At 34.6% G+C, this 15,465-nt stretch overlaps 3 long non-coding RNA genes across 3 annotated transcripts; 1 reads left to right on the plus strand and 2 right to left on the minus strand.

Moving 5' to 3' along the window:
* Positions 1-1,669: 1,669 nt before the first annotated feature.
* LOC130239866 (uncharacterized) lies at positions 1,670-2,746 on the minus strand. Its single transcript, XR_008838718.1, has 3 exons — positions 2,711-2,746; positions 2,269-2,366; positions 1,670-2,163 (listed from the first exon to the last, which is right to left on the minus strand). It is a non-coding gene; the product is annotated as an uncharacterized LOC130239866 (long non-coding RNA).
* A 5,429-nt stretch (positions 2,747-8,175) lies between these two features.
* LOC130239865 (uncharacterized) lies at positions 8,176-8,873 on the minus strand. Its single transcript, XR_008838717.1, has 3 exons — positions 8,805-8,873; positions 8,363-8,460; positions 8,176-8,257 (listed from the first exon to the last, which is right to left on the minus strand). It is a non-coding gene; the product is annotated as an uncharacterized LOC130239865 (long non-coding RNA).
* A 3,763-nt stretch (positions 8,874-12,636) lies between these two features.
* On the plus strand, positions 12,637-13,746 carry LOC130239864 (uncharacterized). The gene is made up of 3 exons (XR_008838716.1): positions 12,637-12,705; positions 13,050-13,147; positions 13,253-13,746. It is a non-coding gene; the product is annotated as an uncharacterized LOC130239864 (long non-coding RNA).
* The last annotated feature ends 1,719 nt before the right edge of the window (positions 13,747-15,465 follow it).

Below are 15,465 nucleotides of genomic sequence, written 5' to 3' on the forward strand. Positions count from 1 at the left end.
ATAAATAGGGGGCTAAAGGCTGATTTATACTTCTGTGTCAAGTGCCAGTGTATGGTCCGATGTAGCCTTCGCATGGTCGCATAGCCCTCGCTGTGACTGACGCTGATGCGCACCTCTCGAAATATTTAACTATACGTCGCAATGATGCATAGCGCAAAGCTCTGTGATTGGTCGGCTTGTTAGCGGTGACAAGCGTGGGCGGTGCTGAGCAAGTATTTACAAGTGTCGAGTCCAATGAAGAAGCTCTTGATCAGAGGTGTCCAAACTTTTTGGGCAGACGGCTAGATGCAAAAAAAAAACCTTGTCCAGAGCCAAATTTCACTTACATCACACGGACATGCATATATATATGTTTTTTTTCCCTCTCCGCTGTCGCCACTGGCTTGCATGGTTCGGGGTCTGTAGAGCTGCGCATCGTTGGATTTGCCCTTCAATATTTGGACTCTCAGTAGTGATTATTAAACCACACTGAACTGAGCTCAACTGAACTGAACTTAAACACTACAAACTGAACTACACTGTTCCTTTTTACTGTGACCTTTTATGTGAAGCTGCTTTGACACAATCTACATTGTATAAGCGCTATACAAATAAAGGTGAATTGGATTGAATTGAAATATATATATATATATATATACAGTGAGGTCAATAAGTGTTTGATCACCCTTTGAATACATTAAGACGTCATGCATCGCAAGGAACCCAGCAAGCATTTTTTGGTCTAATAGACGTCTATTAGACGTCTAAACATAGCCTAGACGTCTAGGCTAAATCACGGCTAAATTTGGGCTGTCAGTGAAAATCTAATAGACGTCTAAGCATAGCCCAAATTTAGACGACTACATATATACGTCTATTAGACGGTGAAATTTGGTCTAGGCTAAATCACGGCTAAATTTGGGCTGTCAGTGAAAATCTAATAGACGTCTAAGCATAGCCCAAGTTTAGACGGCTACATATATACGTCTATTAGATGGTGAAATTTGGTCTAGGCTAAATCACGGCTAAATTTGGGCTGTCAGTGAAAATCTAATAGACGTCTAAGCATAGCCCAAGTTTAGACGGCTAAATATATACATCTATTAGACGGTGAAATTTGGTCTAGGCTAAATCACGGCTAAATTTGGGCTGTCAGTGAAAATCTAATAGACGTCTAACCATAGCCCAAGATTAGACTAGACGTGATTTAGACGCCTTTTCAACGGCTACATATATATACACGTCTAAAAGTCGGTGAATTTTGGTCTAGGCTAAATAATGGTTAAATTTGGGCTGTCAGTGAAAATCTAATAGACGTCTAAGTACAGCCCAAGCATAAACAAGTCATCAAAATTTCAGCTAATGAATGATTATGTTTATACATTTAATAAACAACACAAATACACATTTACATATCAACATTTTTGATCAACAGGTTTTCAAAATGCAATCCATTCAAACTAATTAAACAAAGCTTTTATTAATAAAAGCAACATTAACAATATTAAAAACATTAAACAATACAAAATAAATAAATAAATAAATAAATATATATATATATATATATATATATATATATATATATATATATATCAAAGTTATGACAAAACAAATAAGATAAAAACTAAGACTTTTTTCCACAGAAGATATTTTAAAGAAAGCTGAAAACCTGTAAAAAACATACCATGGAAGTACAGGTTATACACCAATGGTTACAGGTATTCAGCTTTCTTCAAAATATCTTGTTCAACAGAATAAAGAAACTCAAAGGCTGTTATTTTTGCTTTATATGCACTCCAAATTATTCTTGTAGCTTAAAAATATTCTGATTGAACAACTGAAAGCATGTGGTCTGTTTTGAGGATGTTTTAGGTATTTATTTGGACTTTAAACAAGTTGGGACCATTGCTGTCTATAGAGAATGAGAGCTCTCAGATTTCACCTGAAGTATCTTAATTTGTACTTCGAAGACAAATCAATGTTTGGTACGACACGGATAATTAAACGTTTGCAGTTCTGGTTAAAAAAAAACCTTTAAGTGTACATGAACCCAAAAAGTCCATCCAATCTATATGTGTCACTCAGCAGGTTCAAAACTTCTACACTAACATCTGTAGCATCCTCAGCCCAAATGATAAAGATCTCCACTGTTGTGTGTGCGATGAGATTCTGCCACTTTCAGTCCTGCAGAAAAAGGAGAGAAAATACTGAGATGTGTTCTAAACTCAGTCCTGTGACTGTGAGTTTTACAAATACATTTTTGAAAGGAGGGTGGGTTGAAACGCTTACCACATATTCCTTTAAGTCTTCATTGAGGTAGATGCACACACTCTTCAAATGAGGTAGGTCTTCAGGACACAATCACGCTTGATGGTTACGTATTAAAACTAGAAGAAAAAAAACATCTATTAACATAAAAAATAATTAGTCAGCTTAAAGTTTAGAGTTTACAGTTTACAGCTTAAAGCTGATTACTTATTTAAATTCAGTTATTTATTCACTTATTTTAACTATTTTAGTATCAGTGTGTTATATTCAATGTTTCTTTGTCAACAGCAGTTATATGGATAATGCATAAATATTGTTTAATAGTCATTCTGTGTCTTTGATGTAACTCGAAAGCTTCATCCAGCTTGTGAATGCACATGGGCAATCTGCATATGGACAGGGAAACCAGCAAATGTGGTCATAGTGTAAATGTTTTAGTCTAAAGTGTTTAAGCAACTCATACCTGCTAAACTGCTCATTTTACACAGCCACACTCAAATATCTGTGGAGAAAAAAAAAAAACAAATAATTACAAATATTAGAGAAGCATTATAATAATAATAATAATAATAATAATAATAATAATAATAATAATAACAATAATAACTTCATAGTAATCAGCTTACTTTATACTAGATTTTACTGTGACAAGTCAAAATACAGTTACTCATATTACAAATGACATTTTCCATAACATAGTAAAGTTTATTTATAAAATATAAATCAATAAAAAAATCAGAAATTAACTTGAATAGATTTTCTAAAAACAGAATTAACTTGGTTCTTGTGTTTAAAAGTCTCTTGTTATGAAATCACAATCAAATATGATTTAAAAGTCAGAACTGCAGAAGTTTCATCTCATGACTGATTTTTTTATTTGACTTCATGAGGCAATTTAATTAAGATGACACGCAATGTACACACTAAATGCTCTTAATCACCGAACTTTGCTTAATAAGTGTTTAATTTTGCGTGTTTAAAATGTTGTAACACTCCCTCACACCGTTTTGTTTGTCTAAGATTTTTGGAATAAATGGTGCCTGTCCATTGATATTAGCGTGATACTATATTAAAACTCGCACATATAATAAAAAACATTGCTAAACAACATGATATTAAAGCAGATTACACTTACCTTGCAGGGCACTCGCGCTCGCAATCCAACGCGCTACAATTTTCAAACCACAACAGCTTCTTCCTCTTGATTTGTTGGCCCATTTCAGCCGAGCCGACTCGACAAATAATCAATACTGCCATCTATCGTGTGGAGTACAGAACTGCATTGATTTTTCTTAACTGATTAGATCTGGTTTGTTTTACCGTAAGATATATGTAATATATTATAAAATAAGATATATTATGCCATATTCGTTTTTAATTATAAATAAAAAGGCAGTAAGTCTGCAATAAATTTTTATGTCAATTTTGCGAGGTGGGTAAAGAACATCTAATTCAAAGCTAAATTATGGCTACAAATAGAACATGTCACGAAATTACACCTTAACACTTACTGATAATGCGAGCGTGATGTACGCGCTGCACGGCCAAATACTACAGTGAATCAGTTTAGGCTGTCAGTGGGCTATAAATAGCCGTCCGGATGACGAGCTAATTCAAGGCTACGCTCAGACTATGAAAATAGCATATATTTTTAAAAGCCCAAACACCCTATATGCGATTGACTTTCCTTACTTGAAGGAATATCATACATATCACAAGGTATTTTGTCAAAAAAAGACAGGTAAGCAAATTTAATTTTTTGGGGGGCTAGAGATGGGTTACACATAGCCGGACTAGATTGGGTCTATACTTCACCGAGAAACTGAAACTACTTCTATTACTTGCAGGAACCTCATAAACGTTATTGACTTTTCTTACATGATGGACTATCATACATATATAAGCTTTATTTAGCAAAAAAACAACATGCAACCAAATTTAAGGTTATTCGGGCTAAAATTGGGTTACACGTAGCCGGGCTAGATCTGGTCTATACTTCACCTAGCCGGTGAAATGACGGCTATTGCTTGCTGGGAAGGTTCCCCTGCTTAAGTCATCCCATGTCAAGGCCCAACTGAAGTTTGCCAGGAACCATCTGGATGATCCAAAGGAGTCATGAAAGAAAGTCCTGTGGTCAGATGAGACCAAAGTAGAACTTTTTGGTCTTAACTCCATTCGCCGTGTTTGGAGGAAGAAGAATGATGAGTATCATCCCAATAATACCATACCTACAGTGTAGCATGGGGCTGGAAGCATCGTGCTCTGGGGATGTTTTTCTGCTCAGGGGACAGGACGACTGCACTGTATAAAGGAGATGATGAACGGGGCCATGTATTGTGAAATATTGGGCTAAAACCTTCTTCGATCAGTCAGAGCATTAAAGATGGGTCGTGGCTGGGTCTTCCAACATGACATGACCCAAAGTACACAGCCAGGAAAACCAAGGGGTGGCTCCGTAAGAAGCATATCAAGGTTCTGGAGTGGCCTAGCCAGTCTCCAGACCTAAATCCAATAGAAAATCTTTGGAGGGAGCTGAAACTTGGTGTTCCTCAGCGACAGCCCCGAAACCTGACAGATCTGGAGAAGATCTGCATGGAGGAGTGGGCCAAAATACTTCCTGCAGTGTGTGCAAACCTGGTGAAAAACTACAGGAAGCGTTTGACCTCTGTAATTGTTAACAAAGGCTTCTGTATCAAATATTAAACATTTTTGACTCAAGTGATCAAATACTTATTTGATACAGTAATTTACAAATAAATTGTAAAAAAAATCATACAATGTGATTTCTGGATTTTTTATTTTTTTTTATTTTTAGCACCTATGGTGAACATTCTAGACCCCTCCATGATTTCTAAGTACTTTCTAAGTAAATACTTATTGACCTCACTGTATATATATAAAATGTGTGTGTGTGCGCGTGTGTGTGTGTGTGTGTGTGTGTGTGTGTGTGTGAATGTTATTATGGATTTATTTTAATTCGTTGTCCAACTGTGTTTCTAGAAAGCCTTACATTTTAAAAATCTTGAATCTTCTCTGTGCAAATTACAGTTGCAACACTCATCAGACACTCCTATATAAATTCTCCTACAGTGAAGGGTTTCCCGTGCTGTGCGATTAGCTGAGCTACCTCATAACTAGCCAGCATAGAATTTTCTAGCACTTTATTAGCACTAAAAAAATGCTGTTTTTCAGCTGAGAGGGCAGCTGCTAATTGTTTTACTTTATGATCTCGTTCGGCACAAGTGTAAGAGCTGAAGGCCTGATGTTTTGTTTCATAATGTCTTTTAATATTATATTCCTTCATTACTGCAACTGATTCCTGGCAAAATAAACAGACACATTTCCCGCTGACCTCTGTGAAGAAATATTCTTTGCCCCAATGTGACTGAAATTTCCTGCAGTCACTGTTCATTTTCCTTTTTCTTGGTTGCGCCATGGCTCGCCAAAATGTGAGTATCAATTATGTTTCTTTCAGTTTGTTTGGTTCGTTTTACTTCATAACAGGAACTGCTGCCTAATTGAAGGCATGTCATAGCGACACCCGGTGGTTATTTATTGAATTACGTTCATTTTTGTATAACGGGCCAGATTCTATTAATATTTATAAAAAGCCTCGCGGGCCGCCACAAAACTGATTGCGGGCCGCAGATGGTCCGCGGGCCGTAGTTTGGACACCCCTGCTCTAGATGGAAACTTTGTTTTGTGTTTACCTTATGATTAAAGTTGTTGCACGTCCACCTGTTCCCACCTCTGAATGAGCGAGTTGTAGCTACTTGTACATTAAGGTAGTGTTCAGAAAAAACAAAACACCCACAAAGAAATTCAACACAGAGGAACATAAAAGCCTACTGCCAGCTAGCATTTCAGAAGTGTTATTGCAGAGCAACACAAACAGCACCCAGAAGTATAAAAAGTATAAAAAAAGTAAAAATGCAAGACGTGGGTCACAGCGATCACTCGACTCAAAAGTATAAATCAGTTTTTAAGCTGAAGGAAAATTAATAAATTAATTAAATACACGCCCTCTAGCGGTTAAAACGACATGCTTTATTTATTTATATTAAACGAAGATATGACTATTGTCATAGATATATTAATTATTTTTTATTTATACATTTTTCCTACTTTGGAAGTCAATGGCTACCAGTTTGCAACATTATTTTGAATATCTTGTTTGAAACCACAAGGGTGAGTAAATGGTTAGAATTTTTATACATAAAAAAGAAATTCAGTGTTCAACATTTAGAGAAGATGTACCATGTATTATTTTCATATCTTAACAGAATGTTAGCATAACGCTCCTAAAACATTTGTGGAATAAAGCTTTACATAGGTTAATTAATTAATCAATCAATTAATTAGCTATTTCCGAACGCCTGGTGTAGCAAAACAAAGAGTAAAAATAGGTAAATAGTAGCATAAACTTAACCTTAATTACCGGACACAGTGGCAACGGTTCAGAGAAAAGCCTCTGTTTAGTGTAGAGGACGTGTAAAGCAGCACCCAGCAAGCATTTTTTGGTCTAATAGACGTCTATTAGACGTCTAAACATAGCCTAGACGTCTAGGCTAAATCACGGCTAAATTTGGGCTGTCAGTGAAAATCTAATAGACGTCTAAGCATAGCCCAAATTTAGACGACTACATATATACGTCTATTAGACGGTGAAATTTGGTCTAGGCTAAATCACGGCTAAATTTGGGCTGTCAGTGAAAATCTAATAGACGTCTAAGCATAGCCCAAGTTTAGACGGCTACATATATACGTCTATTAGATGGTGAAATTTGGTCTAGGCTAAATCACGGCTAAATTTGGGCTGTCAGTGAAAATCTAATAGACGTCTAAGCATAGCCCAAGTTTAGACGGCTAAATATATACATCTATTAGACGGTGAAATTTGGTCTAGGCTAAATCACGGCTAAATTTGGGCTGTCAGTGAAAATCTAATAGACGTCTAACCATAGCCCAAGATTAGACTAGACGTGATTTAGACGCCTTTTCAACGGCTACATATATATACACGTCTAAAAGTCGGTGAATTTTGGTCTAGGCTAAATAATGGTTAAATTTGGGCTGTCAGTGAAAATCTAATAGACGTCTAAGTACAGCCCAAGCATAAACAAGTCATCAAAATTTCAGCTAATGAATGATTATGTTTATACATTTAATAAACAACACAAATACACATTTACATATCAACATTTTGATCAACAGGTTTTCAAAAATGCAATCCATTCAAACTAATTAAACAAAGCTTTTATTAATAAAGCAACATTAACAATATTAAAAACATTAAACAATACAAAATAAATAAATAAATAAATATATATATATATATATATATATATATATATATATATATATATATATATATATATATATATATATATATATATATATATATATATATATATATATATCAAAGTTATGACAAAACAAATAAGATAAAAACTAAGACTTTTTTCCACAGAAGATATTTTAAAGAAAGCTGAAAACCTGTAAAAAACATACCATGGAAGTACAGGTTATACACCAATGGTTACAGGTATTCAGCTTTCTTCAAAATATCTTGTTCAACAGAATAAAGAAACTCAAAGGCTGTTATTTTTGCTTTATATGCACTCCAAATTATTCTTGTAGCTTAAAAATATTCTGATTGAACAACTGAAAGCATGTGGTCTGTTTTGAGGATGTTTTAGGTATTTATTTGGACTTTAAACAAGTTGGGACCATTGCTGTCTATAGAGAATGAGAGCTCTCAGATTTCACCTGAAGTATCTTAATTTGTACTTCGAAGACAAATCAATGTTTGGTACGACACGGATAATTAAACGTTTGCAGTTCTGGTTAAAAAAAAACCTTTAAGTGTACATGAACCCAAAAGTCCATCCAATCTATATGTGTCACTCAGCAGGTTCAAAACTTCTACACTAACATCTGTAGCATCCTCAGCCCAAATGATAAAGATCTCCACTGTTGTGTGTGCGATGAGATTCTGCCACTTTCAGTCCTGCAGAAAAAGGAGAGAAAATACTGAGATGTGTTCTAAACTCAGTCCTGTGACTGTGAGTTTTACAAATACATTTTTGAAAGGAGGGTGGGTTGAAACGCTTACCACATATTCCTTTAAGTCTTCATTGAGGTAGATGCACACACTCTTCAAATGAGGTAGGTCTTCAGGACACAATCACGCTTGATGGTTACGTATTAAAACTAGAAGAAAAAAAACATCTATTAACATAAAAAATAATTAGTCAGCTTAAAGTTTAGAGTTTACAGTTTACAGCTTAAAGCTGATTACTTATTTAAATTCAGTTATTTATTCACTTATTTTAACTATTTTAGTATCAGTGTGTTATATTCAATGTTTCTTTGTCAACAGCAGTTATATGGATAATGCATAAATATTGTTTAATAGTCATTCTGTGTCTTTGATGTAACTCGAAAGCTTCATCCAGCTTGTGAATGCACATGGGCAATCTGCATATGGACAGGGAAACCAGCAAATGTGGTCATAGTGTAAATGTTTTAGTCTAAAGTGTTTAAGCAACTCATACCTGCTAAACTGCTCATTTTACACAGCCACACTCAAATATCTGTGGAGAAAAAAAAAACAAATAATTACAAATATTAGAGAAGCATTATAATAATAATAATAATAATAATAATAATAATAATAATAATAATAACAATAATAACTTCATAGTAATCAGCTTACTTTATACTAGATTTTACTGTGACAAGTCAAAATACAGTTACTCATATTACAAATGACATTTTCCATAACATAGTAAAGTTTATTTATAAAATATAAATCAATAAAAAAATCAGAAATTAACTTGAATAGATTTTCTAAAAACAGAATTAACTTGGTTCTTGTGTTTAAAAGTCTCTTGTTATGAAATCACAATCAAATATGATTTAAAAGTCAGAACTGCAGAAGTTTCATCTCATGACTGATTTTTTTATTTGACTTCATGAGGCAATTTAATTAAGATGACACGCAATGTACACACTAAATGCTCTTAATCACCGAACTTTGCTTAATAAGTGTTTAATTTTGCGTGTTTAAAATGTTGTAACACTCCCTCACACCGTTTTTGTTTGTCTAAGATTTTTGGAATAAATGGTGCCTGTCCATTGATATTAGCGTGATACTATATTAAAACTCGCACATATAATAAAAAACATTGCTAAACAACATGATATTAAAGCAGATTACACTTACCTTGCAGGGCACTCGCGCTCGCAATCCAACGCGCTACAATTTTCAAACCACAACAGCTTCTTCCTCTTGATTTGTTGGCCCATTTCAGCCGAGCCGACTCGACAAATAATCAATACTGCCATCTATCGTGTGGAGTACAGAACTGCATTGATTTTTCTTAACTGATTAGATCTGGTTTGTTTTACCGTAAGATATATGTAATATATTATAAAATAAGATATATTATGCCATATTCGTTTTTAATTATAAATAAAAAGGCAGTAAGTCTGCAATAAATTTTTATGTCAATTTTGCGAGGTGGGTAAAGAACATCTAATTCAAAGCTAAATTATGGCTACAAATAGAACATGTCACGAAATTACACCTTAACACTTACTGATAATGCGAGCGTGATGTACGCGCTGCACGGCCAAATACTACAGTGAATCAGTTTAGGCTGTCAGTGGGCTATAAATAGCCGTCCGGATGACGAGCTAATTCAAGGCTACGCTCAGACTATGAAAATAGCATATATTTTTAAAAGCCCAAACACCCTATATGCGATTGACTTTCCTTACTTGAAGGAATATCATACATATCACAAGGTATTTTGTCAAAAAAAGACAGGTAAGCAAATTTAATTTTTTGGGGGGCTAGAGATGGGTTACACATAGCCGGACTAGATTGGGTCTATACTTCACCGAGAAACTGAAACTACTTCTATTACTTGCAGGAACCTCATAAACGTTATTGACTTTTCTTACATGATGGACTATCATACATATATAAGCTTTATTTAGCAAAAAAACAACATGCAACCAAATTTAAGGTTATTCGGGCTAAAATTGGGTTACACGTAGCCGGGCTAGATCTGGTCTATACTTCACCTAGCCGGTGAAATGACGGCTATTGCTTGCTGGGCAATCAGAGGATATTCAGAGTTTCAGGAAACGCTCAAGGGCAGAAAGCAACAGGAGAGGATTAACACAACTGAGCGCAGGAAATGACATTTAACTTGTTAATATGTCTAGCTTTAGATTAATGATAAATGTTCTATTATTTTTTCCGTAAAAGAGAAAGATAAGGCGACTGTTTGGCCGAGGGCCCGAGCGCCGTTTGTATGCAAAGTGACAGCCAATTAATGAGCGCTGAGCTCGCTTAATGACGTCATGCCTTTCAGCGTCTAGTTTCGAGTAATGACTTTCCAATGAATCTACTGATTGAAATGTAACTTGCCTGGCCTCGGGCGAGCACCTAGAAATAGCTTGAACGGAGGCAATCAGAAGATGGCTGAAGACAAAAAGCCTCCCCTCCTTACAAATCAGTTTCTCCGTATGGAGCTGCGGCCGATGTTGCTGATCTATTGGCTATGCTGGAGATATGCATATATTGATGAAAAAATTATTACGCCACAGACTGCTTCCAGCAAACATGCATTAGCATATTCATAGTAAATATGCAGGCTATTTACGATAATAAGGTCGGATTATTCAATTCAATGAATGTTAAAGAGATGAGCAAATAGTGCATGCGTTATCTACAATGACTTCTATTTATTCTTCATCTCTTCCCAATTGAACTCTTCATTTCTTTTAACTTTTCTCCTTTTTTTAATTTCAGTCGATTTCTGTTTTTTTACAAGTCCACCTGACGCCCGGGTTATGTGCTGAGTAGTTTCCCAGCAAGCAATAGCCGTCATTTCACCGGCTAGGTGAAGTATAGACCAGATCTAGCCCGGCTACGTGTAACCCAATTTTAGCCCGAATAACCTTAAATTTGGTTGCATGTTGTTTTTTTGCTAAATAAAGCTTATATATGTATGATAGTCCATCATGTAAGAAAAGTCAATAACGTTTATGAGGTTCCTGCAAGTAATAGAAGTAGTTTCAGTTTCTCGGTGAAGTATAGACCCAATCTAGTCCGGCTATGTGTAACCCATCTCTAGCCCCCCAAAAAATTAAATTTGCTTACCTGTCTTTTTTTGACAAAATACCTTGTGATATGTATGATATTCCTTCAAGTAAGGAAAGTCAATCGCATATAGGGTGTTTGGGCTTTTAAAAATATATGCTATTTTCATAGTCTGAGCGTAGCCTTGAATTAGCTCGTCATCCGGACGGCTATTTATAGCCCACTGACAGCCTAAACTGATTCACTGTAGTATTTGGCCGTGCAGCGCGTACATCACGCTCGCATTATCAGTAAGTGTTAAGGTGTAATTTCGTGACATGTTCTATTTGTAGCCATAATTTAGCTTTGAATTAGATGTTCTTTACCCACCTCGCAAAATTGACATAAAAATTTATTGCAGACTTACTGCCTTTTTATTTATAATTAAAAACGAATATGGCATAATATATCTTATTTTATAATATATTACATATATCTTACGGTAAAACAAACCAGATCTAATCAGTTAAGAAAAATCAATGCAGTTCTGTACTCCACACGATAGATGGCAGTATTGATTATTTGTCGAGTCGGCTCGGCTGAAATGGGCCAACAAATCAAGAGGAAGAAGCTGTTGTGGTTTGAAAATTGTAGCGCGTTGGATTGCGAGCGCGAGTGCCCTGCAAGGTAAGTGTAATCTGCTTTAATATCATGTTGTTTAGCAATGTTTTTTATTATATGTGCGAGTTTTAATATAGTATCACGCTAATATCAATGGACAGGCACCATTTATTCCAAAAATCTTAGACAAACAAAAACGGTGTGAGGGAGTGTTACAACATTTTAAACACGCAAAATTAAACACTTATTAAGCAAAGTTCGGTGATTAAGAGCATTTAGTGTGTACATTGCGTGTCATCTTAATTAAATTGCCTCATGAAGTCAAATAAAAAAATCAGTCATGAGATGAAACTTCTGCAGTTCTGACTTTTAAATCATATTTGATTGTGATTTCATAACAAGAGACTTTTAAACACAAGAACCAAGTTAATTCTGTTTTTAGAAAATCTATTCAAGTTAATTTCTGATTTTTTTATTGATTTATATTTTATAAATAAACTTTACTATGTTATGGAAAATGTCATTTGTAATATGAGTAACTGTATTTTGACTTGTCACAGTAAAATCTAGTATAAAGTAAGCTGATTACTATGAAGTTATTATTGTTATTATTATTATTATTATTATTATTATTATTATTATTATTATTATTATAATGCTTCTCTAATATTTGTAATTATTTGTTTTTTTTTTCTCCACAGATATTTGAGTGTGGCTGTGTAAAATGAGCAGTTTAGCAGGTATGAGTTGCTTAAACACTTTAGACTAAAACATTTACACTATGACCACATTTGCTGGTTTCCCTGTCCATATGCAGATTGCCCATGTGCATTCACAAGCTGGATGAAGCTTTCGAGTTACATCAAAGACACAGAATGACTATTAAACAATATTTATGCATTATCCATATAACTGCTGTTGACAAAGAAACATTGAATATAACACACTGATACTAAAATAGTTAAAATAAGTGAATAAATAACTGAATTTAAATAAGTAATCAGCTTTAAGCTGTAAACTGTAAACTCTAAACTTTAAGCTGACTAATTATTTTTTATGTTAATAGATGTTTTTTTTCTTCTAGTTTTAATACGTAACCATCAAGCGTGATTGTGTCCTGAAGACCTACCTCATTTGAAGAGTGTGTGCATCTACCTCAATGAAGACTTAAAGGAATATGTGGTAAGCGTTTCAACCCACCCTCCTTTCAAAAATGTATTTGTAAAACTCACAGTCACAGGACTGAGTTTAGAACACATCTCAGTATTTTCTCTCCTTTTTCTGCAGGACTGAAAGTGGCAGAATCTCATCGCACACACAACAGTGGAGATCTTTATCATTTGGGCTGAGGATGCTACAGATGTTAGTGTAGAAGTTTTGAACCTGCTGAGTGACACATATAGATTGGATGGACTTTTTGGGTTCATGTACACTTAAAGGTTTTTTTTTAACCAGAACTGCAAACGTTTAATTATCCGTGTCGTACCAAACATTGATTTGTCTTCGAAGTACAAATTAAGATACTTCAGGTGAAATCTGAGAGCTCTCATTCTCTATAGACAGCAATGGTCCCAACTTGTTTAAAGTCCAAATAAATACCTAAAACATCCTCAAAACAGACCACATGCTTTCAGTTGTTCAATCAGAATATTTTTAAGCTACAAGAATAATTTGGAGTGCATATAAAGCAAAAATAACAGCCTTTGAGTTTCTTTATTCTGTTGAACAAGATATTTTGAAGAAAGCTGAATACCTGTAACCATTGGTGTATAACCTGTACTTCCATGGTATGTTTTTTACAGGTTTTCAGCTTTCTTTAAAATATCTTCTGTGGAAAAAAGTCTTAGTTTTTATCTTATTTGTTTTGTCATAACTTTGATATATATATATATATATATATATATATATATATATATATATATATATATATATATATATATATATATATATATATATATATATATATATATTTATTTATTTATTTATTTATTTTGTATTGTTTAATGTTTTTAATATTGTTAATGTTGCTTTTATTAATAAAAGCTTTGTTTAATTAGTTTGAATGGATTGCATTTTTGAAAACCTGTTGATCAAAAATGTTGATATGTAAATGTGTATTTGTGTTGTTTATTAAATGTATAAACATAATCATTCATTAGCTGAAATTTTGATGACTTGTTTATGCTTGGGCTGTACTTAGACGTCTATTAGATTTTCACTGACAGCCCAAATTTAACCATTATTTAGCCTAGACCAAAATTCACCGACTTTTAGACGTGTATATATATGTAGCCGTTGAAAAGGCGTCTAAATCACGTCTAGTCTAATCTTGGGCTATGGTTAGACGTCTATTAGATTTTCACTGACAGCCCAAATTTAGCCGTGATTTAGCCTAGACCAAATTTCACCGTCTAATAGATGTATATATTTAGCCGTCTAAACTTGGGCTATGCTTAGACGTCTATTAGATTTTCACTGACAGCCCAAATTTAGCCGTGATTTAGCCTAGACCAAATTTCACCATCTAATAGACGTATATATGTAGCCGTCTAAACTTGGGCTATGCTTAGACGTCTATTAGATTTTCACTGACAGCCCAAATTTAGCCGTGATTTAGCCTAGACCAAATTTCACCGTCTAATAGACGTATATATGTAGTCGTCTAAATTTGGGCTATGCTTAGACGTCTATTAGATTTTCACTGACAGCCCAAATTTAGCCGTGATTTAGCCTAGACGTCTAGGCTATGTTTAGACGTCTAATAGACGTCTATTAGACCAAAAAATGCTTGCTGGGTTATTTGTGGAAAAAATCCGGGCCTAAGGCCAGCGCGCAGGAAGCGCTTTTTATTATACACCAGCAGCAGATAACCGTGGACATTAACGCACAAATGTTATGCATAAAGGTATACGCGAGTGGATAGAGATAAAATGATGCTTTTATTCGCATGCATAGCCTCACACTTTCACTTTTCTCTGCAAGCTGTGTCAAACAGCACCTGGAGGGCCAAAGTCCTACTTTATGAAGGTAATCACACTCTTAAAAACAAAGGTTCGATGGTTCCATGTAGAACCTATTACATCCATGGAACATTTTCATTCCTCAAATGATTCTTCACTGTGGAATGTTCTTTGGATAACTTTTCACTAAAATGTTGTCAGTGAAAGCATAAAGATTACATTAGCATCACTGTGAAAAACCATGTTCTTGCTAGCATCTGTATTTTTAAGAGTAAAGTTAGAAATACTGGAAAACTATGTGTCGGGTGTATTGGAGCTTTCCAGGACTGTGGCCCTCAAGAGCTGACCCAGCAAGCAATAGCCGTCATTTCACCGGCTAGGTAAAGTATAGACCAGATCTAGCCCGGCTATGTGTAACCCAATTTTAGCCCGAAAAACCTTAAATTTGGTTGCATGTTGGTTTTTTTTGCTAAATAAAGCTTATATATGTATGATACTCCATCATGTCAAAAAAGTCAATAACGTTTATGAGGTTCCTGC

This window comes from Danio aesculapii, chromosome 13 (genome assembly GCF_903798145.1).
Source record: "Danio aesculapii chromosome 13, fDanAes4.1, whole genome shotgun sequence".
In the NCBI taxonomy this organism is placed as follows: domain Eukaryota; kingdom Metazoa; phylum Chordata; class Actinopteri; order Cypriniformes; family Danionidae; genus Danio; species Danio aesculapii.